Genomic DNA, 12,738 nt, shown 5'->3' with positions numbered 1-12,738 from the left:
ATGCAGTTTGAACCGCATCCATCTGATGCAATGGCAGTGCAGATTCTGTGCGATTGAAAAAGAGTCCTGTCCGATTTCTGAGCAGCGCGGTCCGGTTCAGATGTGGATTACAGGCTCATTGACTGCTATGGGAACCGCTTTTTAATCGCACATGTCATGAGTTTGTGAACACATTTTCAGTCCTTCTGTGAATTTGCTTTAATCCCTTTTCATGTGGTATTTATCTGGCGTTTTGAGTGTTTTACACTAAATACCAAAAAACAGTATAGTGAATTGACAGTTTCAGGATTACATGAGATATTTAGGCAAAATGTGTCTGCACACCTAAATACCGCATACAGTCTGCTTCTGTGAATGGAGCCCAGTGTAGTAAACAGTAGAATCACTATGCCAGAGCTACTTAGATTAGAGTTCTGCACCACTAGACTGGTATTAACAGCAAGGTCAGTAATAGACAGTGAACATGAACATTAACTACCTTGAGAACAGGGATTTTGCAACTACTTAGTGTGCACCCAGGGTATGACTACGTTTTATATGTACCTCTGAACTAAGCAACTAGCAAAGGTCTCTATGTGGTAACTGTAAATAGTCAGTCTATTGTCCTTAGTCTTCTGTCAGTTATCATTGGGGCCCAATAATACCATTGGTGCACATAAGGGCAGTCACAGCAGTCAAGACAATAAACGGGTATAGGACAGTTCTTTAGGTGATTTCTAAAGGCTTAGTCTCTCTAGTGGCAGTCGTCACCAGAATCAGTAACCCAGCTTGGAAATTCCCACTCCTTGAAAGGGAATCCTCCTCTACCCCGGTTCAGCATGGCTCTGTGCCTTTGCTCAGCAGGCAGTACCACTTTGATGTGAGTGCAGCAATTCTGCAGTGATTGCAGATCACAATGGTGGTGACACAATCTCAGCTCCATGTTCTCTAATGCTCTCTCTCTCTCGTCTCACGGTGGTATGCTTGAAGCCTCAGCTCTACCCACAGCAGGTCCAGCTCCAGGGATGTGCTCACTCCCACTCCCTTTAGCAAAAAAAACACGAAATTCTAAAGGCAGCCTGGAATATATTGCTTCTTTCCCCATCTCATTTCCAAGCCCTTCTGGGAACTGAAGTCTACTGAGCAATAGTGGCCATAATTCTCCCAGCTCCCAGTCCCATTTTCCTTTGCGTCCAGCTTCATGATCATTGGGCACTACCAGCACTCCTGCTTCCGCTGCTGATGGATGATGAAATTGTTCAATGGGGCACGGATTCCTGCAACAACTAAAAAAGAGAATTGTGGGGTCTCAAGGACAGGAAGCACAGATAAATCACCCTACTAGTGATCCAAACAGAAATAGGATTCTTACAGAGGTTGTTAAGCCCTCACCACTCTACCAAACCCAAAGAGAAAGTTGATTAACGTTGGAAAAGGGTGGGTATAAACAGAGGAGGATAGAAGGGCAGAATGGAGAGTGTGCTGTCACCAGAAACTACTATTTTGGGGACAACTGCAAAATTTAGCCATATAATGTGGGTCAAATTCTGATGCAAATATGTTTATTGATCTATAGAACATGTGCTACAATTGTAAATAAATACAGATCAGTTTGAAGGGGTTAGCAAAATCAAAATTATATATAGTTATTTGTGGGTCTCCCCTTGGTTTCTTGTATGTCTTGGACAGTAAATGGAAGAGGAATAAACATAATTTACACAATCAAATGTACTGTACTAGCTATGACTATTACCTTCTATTTGTGAATAAAAGTGAGAGGTGGTATTATCCAGTCATCAAGATAGATAAGGAAAAAGATCTATAAAACATACCATTAGAGGTAAAGAGAAGCAATAGCACACATCGTGCATACTAAAAGAAGACAAATCTTCCTCAACAGTATTAACTATAGATCTATATAGCTACATCTAGCAACTTACATATACATATAGCATACACATATACAGTACATATATCAACAGTACACAAAAAAACAGCCAAATGCCCAAAATAGGAACAAAAAGCAAATACAAAAAAAACACAAATGCAATAAACTAAACTGACCTAGTTGTTTTTGGATTAGCTTATGTTTTCTGTCTTAACGCTCAAGTTTAGGTATGAAAATGTTTACACAAACACATCGGTCCAGCTTGGTCTTTTTGATCACTGTAGTAAAGGCCTCTTGTACACTGAATGCCACTAACTTTGGGGTACTGTGTCGAGTAGCTGCCCCACTGCTTACTGAACACAGGAGGTTGTTGGCTTGGCATGAGCACCAGTAAGAGAATTATTTGCATTTTCTCAGTAATTGCAAATTGTTCTCTAATTGTTCTCTAATTAATTTTCTAAGTGAAGATTGTGACATCATGCCCCACATCCCCCCTTGTAAAATCAGAAAACACTTGGCATTTATTTAAAAAATGCAAAGTGTTCTCTGTATGGCACCCATGCCAAGCGCAGGACCTGGAACCCCTGAAGTATAGCAGTCAGTGTACCCCATTCATTGTGAAACATACAAAAGAGCGTATACAGTAGAGTGAAGAGGTCAGCACTATGTAGCTTATAGTGTGTGGGGGTCAGGACTATGTACACTACATTGTCATTGTGACCCTTGTATACTGGTGGTCAGTGCACCCCTGTACATTGGTAATCAGTATGACTCCTATACCATGGTGGCCACTGTGCCTCTTGTACAATGGTGATCAGTGCGTCTCCTTTACAATGGTGGTCGGCATGGCCCCTGTATAATGGTGGTCAGTCTACCCCCTGTAGAAAGATGATCAATGTGCTCAGGGGCGGACTGACAACTCATGGGACCCCCGGGCAATAGGGGATCATGGGGCCCCTGTGTCCTCGCCCACACTCAAACCACACCCAAAAAATCCTATGAAAGGTACCAGGGGCATCTCATGGGGCCCCCTACTGACCCCGGGCCCTCAGGGAGTGCCCGAGTTTCCAAATGGTCATTCCGCCCTTGAGTGTGCTACCTGTACAATGGTGGTCAGCACACACCCCCATACAATAGTGGTCAGAATGCCCCCTGTACAATGGTGCTCAATGTGCACAGAGCCACCATTAGACAATGCAGTATGCCATATGAGCAGTAAGAAATGGCAGGGCAGAGGTGTGGAGAGTGTGGTATGTAGCGTTAGGAAGGTGCAATTTAGAGACAAGCAGGAGGAGACTGGACGTCGAGACACTATGCCGCCGGAGCCACGTGGAGGCATCATTCTAACTGTTAGGGTTAGTTTTACTGTCACATCTGGATGACACTTGCCGTTTGAATCTGGTATTACTGTCTTTAATAAAGCTGTTTATTCTAAACATACTACACTATGGGCATCCTTTCCTGACTCCCTTGGAGGAGTACCTCTTTGCAGAGTCCTTATTAGGAATCCAAGCATCCACCTAAGAGGAGGAAGAACTTTGCTCTGCACCCTTGAGGAAAGGAAAGGCCAATCCACGGTGACCAGACCTGTTTCTTCTTGACCAAGGATCCATGGGCTTTTGATATATACTGCTTATGTATATCCGCCTTCTGGTGAGTGAGCATTTTTGCTACTTCCTCACGGATCACCATTGTGGATTCCTATTTGTCACCTGGCACGTTTATATGAACTGGACTTATAGTGGACAATTTTCAGATTTATCACTTAGCGCTGCACTTTTATTTATATTAGTATGCAGTATGTATTGAGGGTAGTCAGTGAGCAGAATGTAGTGATGGGGCAGCATTATATTGTGGGGGCAATGTGCAGTATGTAGTGGGAGCAGTGTGCAGTATGTAGTGGGGCAGTCAGTGTGCAGTACTGTATGCAGTGTGGGCAATCAGTGTGCAGAATGCAGTGGTGGCAGTGGGTAGTATGTAGTGGTAGGGAGCAGTTCCCCAGCTGTGTGCAATGCACTAGTCAGGGTAGGGTCCTGAAGCATCACCGATGGAGGGAATTCCTGCAGGAGAAAACCTCTGTCCAACAATTACTGGAGGTGAAGATTCCTCAGGTTGCCAATTTGCTCCTCCTCCCAGTCCTGTCCCATTTTCAGCGAGAGACCACTTGTTCATAGAGGAAAAGTCAGCCCCCCACCCTGCGTTCCTGAGTCCACACCAGTTGCAGAAGGCTCTGTGCTGGGCAAAGAAAACTCCCAGGGGAGAAAGCCACAGTCAACTCCTGCCAGCCCATCTGGTGACCTGAGGAGTGCAGTTCAATAGGGGAGGACTGACTGTAGCCCCTGTGGGCAGCCCTGGTCACAGAGATGGGGGTGCTAGCAATATTTTTGCTATAGCACCCCCAATCAGCCCCTGGAACCACTCCTGCCCTGCGCATCTGCCTTAGTGTGATGTACTTTATGTTACAAAATAATTCAAATCAATATCAATAAATAATTAAATATATTTTTAACTTCAACTAATTCATCTACCTGAATTTGAAAATGATTAGTATCTTCCTCTTGAACTTCCCTGTACATCAGTAGTGGTTAGGCTTGCTGCATGGAGGAGGAGGACGGATCAGAGTGAACAGAGAGATGACCTAAGTTTTCTGCTGTTCTCTCACTGTCCAATCAATAGACTGGAGGTGGGGAGAATATGCCAATAGACTCCTTATCTGTAACATAGAAAGCGGTGAAATTCTTCTATTTATTTTGTGTGGCAGGGCTGTGTAAATCTTAGGACCAGGGGCGGACTGACAACTCATGGGGCCCCCGGGCAATAGGGGATCATGGGGCCCCTGTGTCCTTGCCCAAACTCAAAAAGCCTATGAAAAAGGTACCAGAGGCATCTCATGGGGCCCCCTACTGACCCCGGGCCCGAGTTTCCAAATGGTCAGTCCGCCCCTGCTTAGGACTGGGTGGTGATATAGACATATCAATTGTCAGGCAAAACACCTGCCTGGAGTTTGCATGTTCTCCCTGTGCCTGCATGGGTTTCCTCTGGGTGCTCTAGTTTCCCCCCACACTCCAAAGACATGCTGGTAGGTTAATTGGCTCCTGTCTAAATTGGCCCTAGTATGTGTATGAATGTGAGTTAGGGACCTTAGATTGTACACCCCTTGAGGGTTAGGAACTGATGTGAATGTACAATATATATATATATATATATATATATATATATATATATATGTATGTAAAGCACTGCGTAAATTGATGACACTATACAAGTTCCTGAAATAAATAAATGTATTGTGTCTGTTTATTTATCTTTTTGCCTGGAGTTCAGCTTTATTCTATCAATGTGCCTGGGAAAGTTTGTAATACCGTGTGAGTAAAATGTAGAATGACCATACCTGTCCATTCAATTAAGGGTTCATTCACATGTGTGGTTGGGTTGGGGGATAAAATCACATGGCTCAGCTGACCTTTTACTGCCCCACAACCAATACCCACTTTAACTGCAGCAGCAGCAGCCAGGGTGTACACTTGCAATGATCACGATGCTTTGTGGCCATGATAGGAATCATACTCCCTGTTTCTTTCAGTGAGCTCTGGGAAGAGGTGGCACACTAGAGTGGAGATCAAGGTGTTAAATCAGACATAGAGAAGGTGTTAAAATGCCTCCACACCACCTGTCAAATGCTCTCTGAAGAGTGATACCAATGCAGATCGCTCTGCAGTGATGAAAGTTAATGAACCCTTAAGATGACTGTCCTATTAGACCCCATCTGTGTTATTAGATGGAACATTCCCAACATTCCCTTGTAGAAATCTATAAGATGGTGGATCAATACTACAAACAATCTCTATGAAATGATCCACATCAGAGAATCAATTAATTTCTTATGAAATGATAGCAATAGGAGGGAATTAGTCACTTAACATTTGTTGAAAAGGTGACAGGACTTGTAAGGAACAGCAGCATATGTCAGTAAATGATCAACTGTCAAGCTGAAAAGCTTTAATTACTGGTCCTGTTAGTTCCCAGTACCAAGCCATGTCATTTTATTTTAATATTACAATGTTCTTATACCAGAAATGTTAATTGAAACAAGATGATTAATATAAGAACTGCCAGAACAATATGCAGTCTATAGTCTAGATATTATCTAGGATTTGCTGGGATATTGTTTCATCAGTCAGATTTATTGGTGTTACACCGTATCAGTGACAAAAGACTATGCAAAATAAAATAATTATATGTTATTAACATATCATTCAAAGAGAACTATTCTAAGTATAATTTACATAAAAAATGACCACTGTACATTATTTTAGAGTAGACACAAGAAAACAACAATTTTGCAATGAAAGAAAGATATTTACAGTCCTTACATGAGCCCCATGTGGAAGAATTAAAGTATATTCCAAACCCAAAAATGTGATATAATACAGCTTACCAGTCTTAGAGTGTGCTGGCTACACTAGTTTTCTTTTTTTCAGGGGTTTTTTCCCTTTATTTTTTCACCTGATAATTGATAAAGTAACAAACTTTCTGCCCTAGGGTCAAAACTCTCATTCACCCTATAGTTTCTGGACAACAGACAGTTGACTACAGAAACCTCTCCCTCTGCTCTTTTCCATAACATAGAGGGTAAAGGTTCTGTAATCCTCAGAGATAACTAGAAACAATGAACTGATAATAGTTTCAGAACAGGAAGTTATCAGCTGAAAAGATTTCTGGAAGGATCAACAGGCACTTATCAGACAGATTAAACAAAATATTTTAGTGTTAAACTTAACCTACAAAAGGGACAAAATAAGAGAAGTTAATTGTTGGGCCTCATGTACACGACCGCCCCGTGAGGATGTCATTGGTGACGAAACGCGTAGGGCATGGCCTATTGGATGCCCACGTCTGAGAATAAGCGCTGGGTCTACGAGTAGAGGATCCGTGGTAGACGGTGGTGTGCCAGCATACTGTTGCTTGTATCAATGCCCATGAAAATGGTGTCGGTGTAGACACCTTAAAATGTGAATGTGATTTATACATTAAAGCTTTTAAATGATTTGAAGCTTGTTGCACTATGATCTCTTTCTTTTACTTTTAAACATGGTCCCAATGATATGAAGATATACGATTTAGAGATGATATATACCCCTGGAAATTATCTAGAGCTTTGAATGGTGGCAATTCATCCTATAGGATATCGGTTGCTTGCAGAGTATTGCATCCAAGAACTTAATTGATATCTACTGCTCCCAGAGCAAAAGCGTTTTTTGCTGGTCCAATAGTTGATCAGCATTGAGTTCTGGTGAGTGATCCAACTTCTTTGGTGGTGGATTTGACACGGTGTGGTCACTATTTGTTTTGCAAGAATTTTTTTGGAAATATATATATATATTTTGGACATATATATTTTTTTGGACAATTATTTATTTATTTATTTATCAACACTTTTGCACGTATTTTTTCTTTTTTCTGGATTTATCTAGTGATATGTTCATTTAGCGCATTCCTTTAATTGCACTTATTTGGTCAAAAAATTTTATATGAGTTTTTTGAAGTAGGAATTTGCTGCTTTAGTCTCTCAGGGTCTGGCGCTTTTCTAACAATACTTTGCTCATGTACACCAGCAGCTGTTAAACTCGAGTTTAGGAGCTTTTGGCATTTTTTTGCCAAAGCTCCTAAACTCAATTCCATAAAAAACAGACTAAAACATATGAAAGTGTTGTGCTGCTGGCATAAATCAATACATGTAAATATACAAAAAAAATGTGACCGATAGCCCCAAAAGATGATAAAATATAGTAATAAATGCAATTCTTCAAAAAATCCAAATAAGTGAAAAATCTTCCTGCTGGTGATTACTTTGTTTGACCCTAGCCAAATGCAAAACTAATGAAAAACAGTCAGAAAAGATGAGTAGGGAAAAAAATGTCAGTGGCTTCCACCTGTCAAACCATTCCTGTTTTGGGGGTTGTCTCATTGTTGCCCATCTAGTGCACCTGTTGTTAATATCATTAACACCAAAGCGGCTGAAACTAATTAACAACCCCCTCTGCTACTTAACTGACCAGATCAATATATCCAGGAGTTTAATTGACTTGCTTCTACACTCTGACTAAAAGTGTTCCTTTAAATTTTTTAGCTATCTATATATATATTTATTTTTTAACCAAGCAGGTTTTATTGAAAAGAAGAAAAAGATTTTGGTACAGCAACTCCAAGATAGACTTTCAAACATAACAGATACCATCCAATACATACACATTGTTAGATTTGAACAGTAGTACAGACACAGCACATCTCAGTCAGGCATACGTTTTGCAAATACACACTAACCCAGGCATTTAGGTACTCATTTAAGGTCCACACCTAAAGGAACACGCCTTAACCAATGAGGAGCCTGTCTATAACCAGGTCAAGCAGGCTCAAGCTCAAAACCAGCTCACCAATCCGCAGTGCCCCAAAAAAAGGCCAGCACAAAGGCCGTCTTGAAGAGCAACACCTCATACCACCTAATAAGGTACAGCAAAACGCACAGGCAATCCTCCTCACTAGGGCAACCCACCACCAAACTTACCAGCTCGTGCCTATCCCTCCAAACCTTTTCACATGAAGACCATGTTGCCACACAAACAGAAGTAAGAATAAGACCAGCTATCGTGGCAAGGCAACCTTCCACAAGTGACTCGGGCAGGGAATTCCCCGCTGCATTCCGTCCATGCCAACTAACGGAATCTCTCCCACTGCAAGCAAAATAAAGAATCAGGCACTGTGTTATCAACTCCCAGCACATGAACAGCATAGACATAAGAATTCAAGCAAAGAAACTGTAAGACCAGATGCTGAAGCAGACGAACAACTGGCGGTGAGGAGGCAGAAATGTTATTAATGGCAGACACAGCCCCCATGTTGTCACAAGGAAATTTCACCCTTTTTTTCCTAAAATCCGGACCCCACAATTCCATTGCCAACACTATCGGGAACAACTTCAGCAGGACCAGGTTCCCAAAGAACTCTGTCTCCCTCCAGGAGTCTGGCCATCTTCACGTGCTCCACTATCCCTGAAAATATGCTGCATAGCCAACCACACCCGCAGTATACATATACAGCTCCAGGTCATAATCAGAGACTGCTGCATCCATCCACAATGAACGGCCATTGTATTGATCCAGAAAAATCTCCCACACCAGAAGATCCTCCTTATGTTCCCTACTGAGTCTGATAAAATGATGTGGAGCCTTAGCCCCTGCCATTGCCCCCACCAGCCGTCTACAAAAAACTCCACCTATAGGCATAACCCAGCAAGCAAAATTCAACTTACCCAGCAAAGATTGCAAGGAACGCAGTTGAATCTTTTTGCATCCAAGAGCATCCAAAACTGCCCTACGCATGTCCTCCAGCTTGTCAAGCGACAGATGGCATTCCATCTCCACGGTGTCAATGACAATGCCCAAGAACTTTAGCTCCATTGCAGGGCCTTCTGTTTTGTCCGGCATCAAAGGGACTCCAAACAATCCAAAAACATGTTGTATCAAAGCTAACAGCGTAAGGCATGTTCAAGAACCCGGGGGGGCGATGACCAAGAAATCATCCAAGTAATGAATCACCGACTATAAACCCGACACATCATGGACCACCCACTCCAAAAAGAAACTGAAAACCTCAAACAGTGAACACGATATTGAAAAACCCATGGGAAAACACAGATCAACGAAATACTGACCCTGCCACTTGCAACCCAAAAAACACCCACGCCACAGCTTCATCAAAGGAAGCATAAGACACAGCACATAAACCCGGGTCAATAGCATCATTGGCCGAACCACCTTGTGAGTGAGACAAATGGTGTATAAGGCGAAATTTGTTGGGTTCCTTCTTAAGAACCACCCCAAGGGGGCAAAACAACCAAATGATTCAGCGGAGGGTAAGGAAAGGGGCCAGCCATCCTATCTAGAGAAACCTCCTTCGCCATTTTTGCAGGAACCATCTCGGGGTGGAGCCTTTCCAATTTTAAATTCGCTGCTACCAGCTGAACAACAGACAAGGTACAGGGAATAACAAAGCCCTGAGAAACCCCCAAAACAAAGCAAGCACCGCCTCCCGATCTGGGTATCTACTTAGAAACGGCACCAGTTTTTCCACCCTCACTGGAGTCCTCCCTTTTTCTAGAATTTGTTGACTGACCTCTACCTTGTTTGAATCATCTGGACAAGGAATGTGCATACCCACAACTGAAGCATTCATGACGAAAACGACAGGACCCTCAAATCTGCACAATCCTTCATTTAATTGCCAGCAAAACCCCTTACGCTTACCAGCCAACAGCAATGAGGTGCCAGTGACCTTGACTTTAAACCGACTACTCTGTGGTCCTCTGCTACCCTGAAGGCCTGCATACCTCTCACGTTCGCCACCTATCTGCAGACATCATCCCAGTGCATCAGCTGTGCTCCTGGGTGTACCTCTGACAAGCACTCCTACAGGCGACCTGTGCTACTTTGGGCCTTACTCCTTCTGTCCCATATCCAGGGGAGTCTGGAACTTAGCTGTAAGGGAAGGCCTCTCTCCATTGGCCTCTAACACCAGGTACGTGATACAGGATCAGAGACAGCACACAAATTGTGAGCCTTATTTGTGAGTGTCCTGCCGTACAGCCACGGATCCGGATCCCTGACAGGTTGGGGCCTCTGCCGGCGTCCATTCCTCACCAGGGGCTACTTCTCCCTCCTTCAAATTTGACAGCTCTTCTTCTGAAAGCACTGTCAGCCGCAGTAGGGAGAGCAGGGCGCTGGGTGATGACGTCATCAGCAGCTGCCGCTCCGCCCACATAGGCACCACGAGACTCTCTCCAATGGGCACTCTGCAATGGGGACCACACTGGTTCCCGAAGCAGTAAGTCCTCTGAACCCAAGGGATTCCCAGGAGCCTCTTCTTCTCCCTGTTGCAGTCCCGGACACTCCGTGTGACAGACCGGCACTGGTAGCAGACTCTCTCCCACGTCGGGCTGCACTGGAGGGGGGCACAGCTCCCGCGCGGCCAGCGGCTTGCTCCTGAGGGCCATTACACAGGGTGCGGGAGCAAGTGGTAGGGGCCACGCTCCTGCTCAGGTCCCACCGAGGAAAGGGATTCCTCCCAGCCCCACCAGACAATGCAGAATGCTGCCTCTTCACTGAAGGAGCTGGAGGGTCCCTGATGAGGCTCAATAGCAGCAGCAAGCCCGTGTGGTCATATCTGGGCTGAGGCGCACAGGCGGCTGTGACCGCCTAATGTGTGAAAGACTATGGGCAGGCAAGACAGGCACCTGCCCAGACCACTGCAGCAGACTTTGAAGCTGGTCCCGCAGCCATTGAGGCCCATTAGCCTTCCCTGCTGCCCTGATGTGTGCTAGAAAGGTCTCAAGGTCTCCCATCTTTTCCAACAGGCTGAAAAAGCACCAGCACTCCTTGAGAAGCGCGTCTAACGCTGCCCATGCTAAGAATGGTAATTCAAGAAAGACCACCTCCCAAAAAACCCATCTCCACCCTGCATAACCCCTCCCTACCACACCCCATTATCCTGCAATAAGGTAAGGCTGTCTTCTTTAGAACATGATACTATTTAACCCTCTCTCTTCCACAGCCTGCTTCAGCAAACTCAGTCATGTAGGCCTTTTACTAATGCTGTGCATAAGTTCCCGGCCTGATGCTTTGTAGCTCTGGATGTATGTTTAGGGTCGTTGTCCTGCTGGAAGATGAACCTCCGCCCCACTCTCAAGTCTTTTGCAGACTCTTAACAGGTTTTCTTCTAAGATTGCCCTGTATTTGGTATCTTCCATCAACTCTGACCAGCTTCCCTGTCCCTGCTGAAGAAAAGCTTCCCCACAACATGATGCTGCCACCACCATGTTTCACTGTGGGGATGATTTTGTTCAGGGTGATGTGCAGTGTTAGTTTTTCCCCCGTTTTGCTTTTAGGCCAAAAAGTTCAATTTTGGTCCCATGTGACCAGAGCACCTTCTTCCACATGTTTGCTGTTTCCCCCACATGACTTCTCGCAAACTGCAAATGTGGATTCTTATGGCTTTCTTTCAACAATGGCTTTCTTCTTGCCACTCTTCCATAAAGGCCAGATTTGTGGAGTGCACGACTAATAGTTGTCCTGTAGACAGATTCTCCCACCTGAGCTGTGGATCTCTGCAGCTCCTCCAGAATTACCATGGGCCTCTTGACTGCTTCTCTGACTAATGCTCTCCTTACCTGGCCTGTCAGTTTAGGTAGACGGCCATGTCTTGGTAGGTTTGCAGTTGTGCCATAGTCTTTCCATTTTCAAATGATGGATTGAACAGTGCTCTGTGAGATGATCAAAGCTTGGGATATTTTTTTATAACCTAACCCTACTTTAAATATCCTCAAAACTTTATCCCTAACCTGTCTGGTGTGTTCCTTGGCCTTCATGATGCTGTTTTTTCACTAATGTTCTCTAACAAACCTGTGAAGGCTTCACAGAACAGCTGTATTTATACTGAGATTAAATTACACACAGGTGGACTCTATTTACTAATTAGGTGACTTCTGAAGGCAATTGGTTCCACTAGATTTCAGTTAGGGGTATCAGAATAAAGGGAGCTGAATACAAATGCACAGTACACTTTTCAGATAATTATTTGTTATTTAATGTTGAATACCATTATAATTTTCCTTTCACTTCACAATTATGTGCCACTTTGTGTTGGTCTATCACATAAAATCCCAATAAAATACATTTACGTTTTTGGTTGTAACATGACAAAATGTGGAAAATTTCAAGGGGTATGAATTCTTTTTCAAGGCACTGTACGGTGAGCTTTACAGAGCCCAAGACACAGTTTTGTTTTCAATACAACTCTATCCGCATAGTGCTAATGAG

Source organism: Staurois parvus, unplaced genomic scaffold, assembly GCF_062004578.1.
Source record: "Staurois parvus isolate SC_StPar_1 unplaced genomic scaffold, SC_StPar_1.0 ptg000818l, whole genome shotgun sequence".
Taxonomy (NCBI): Eukaryota; Metazoa; Chordata; class Amphibia; order Anura; family Ranidae; genus Staurois; species Staurois parvus.
Note: the sequence above shows the minus strand (reverse complement) of the source record.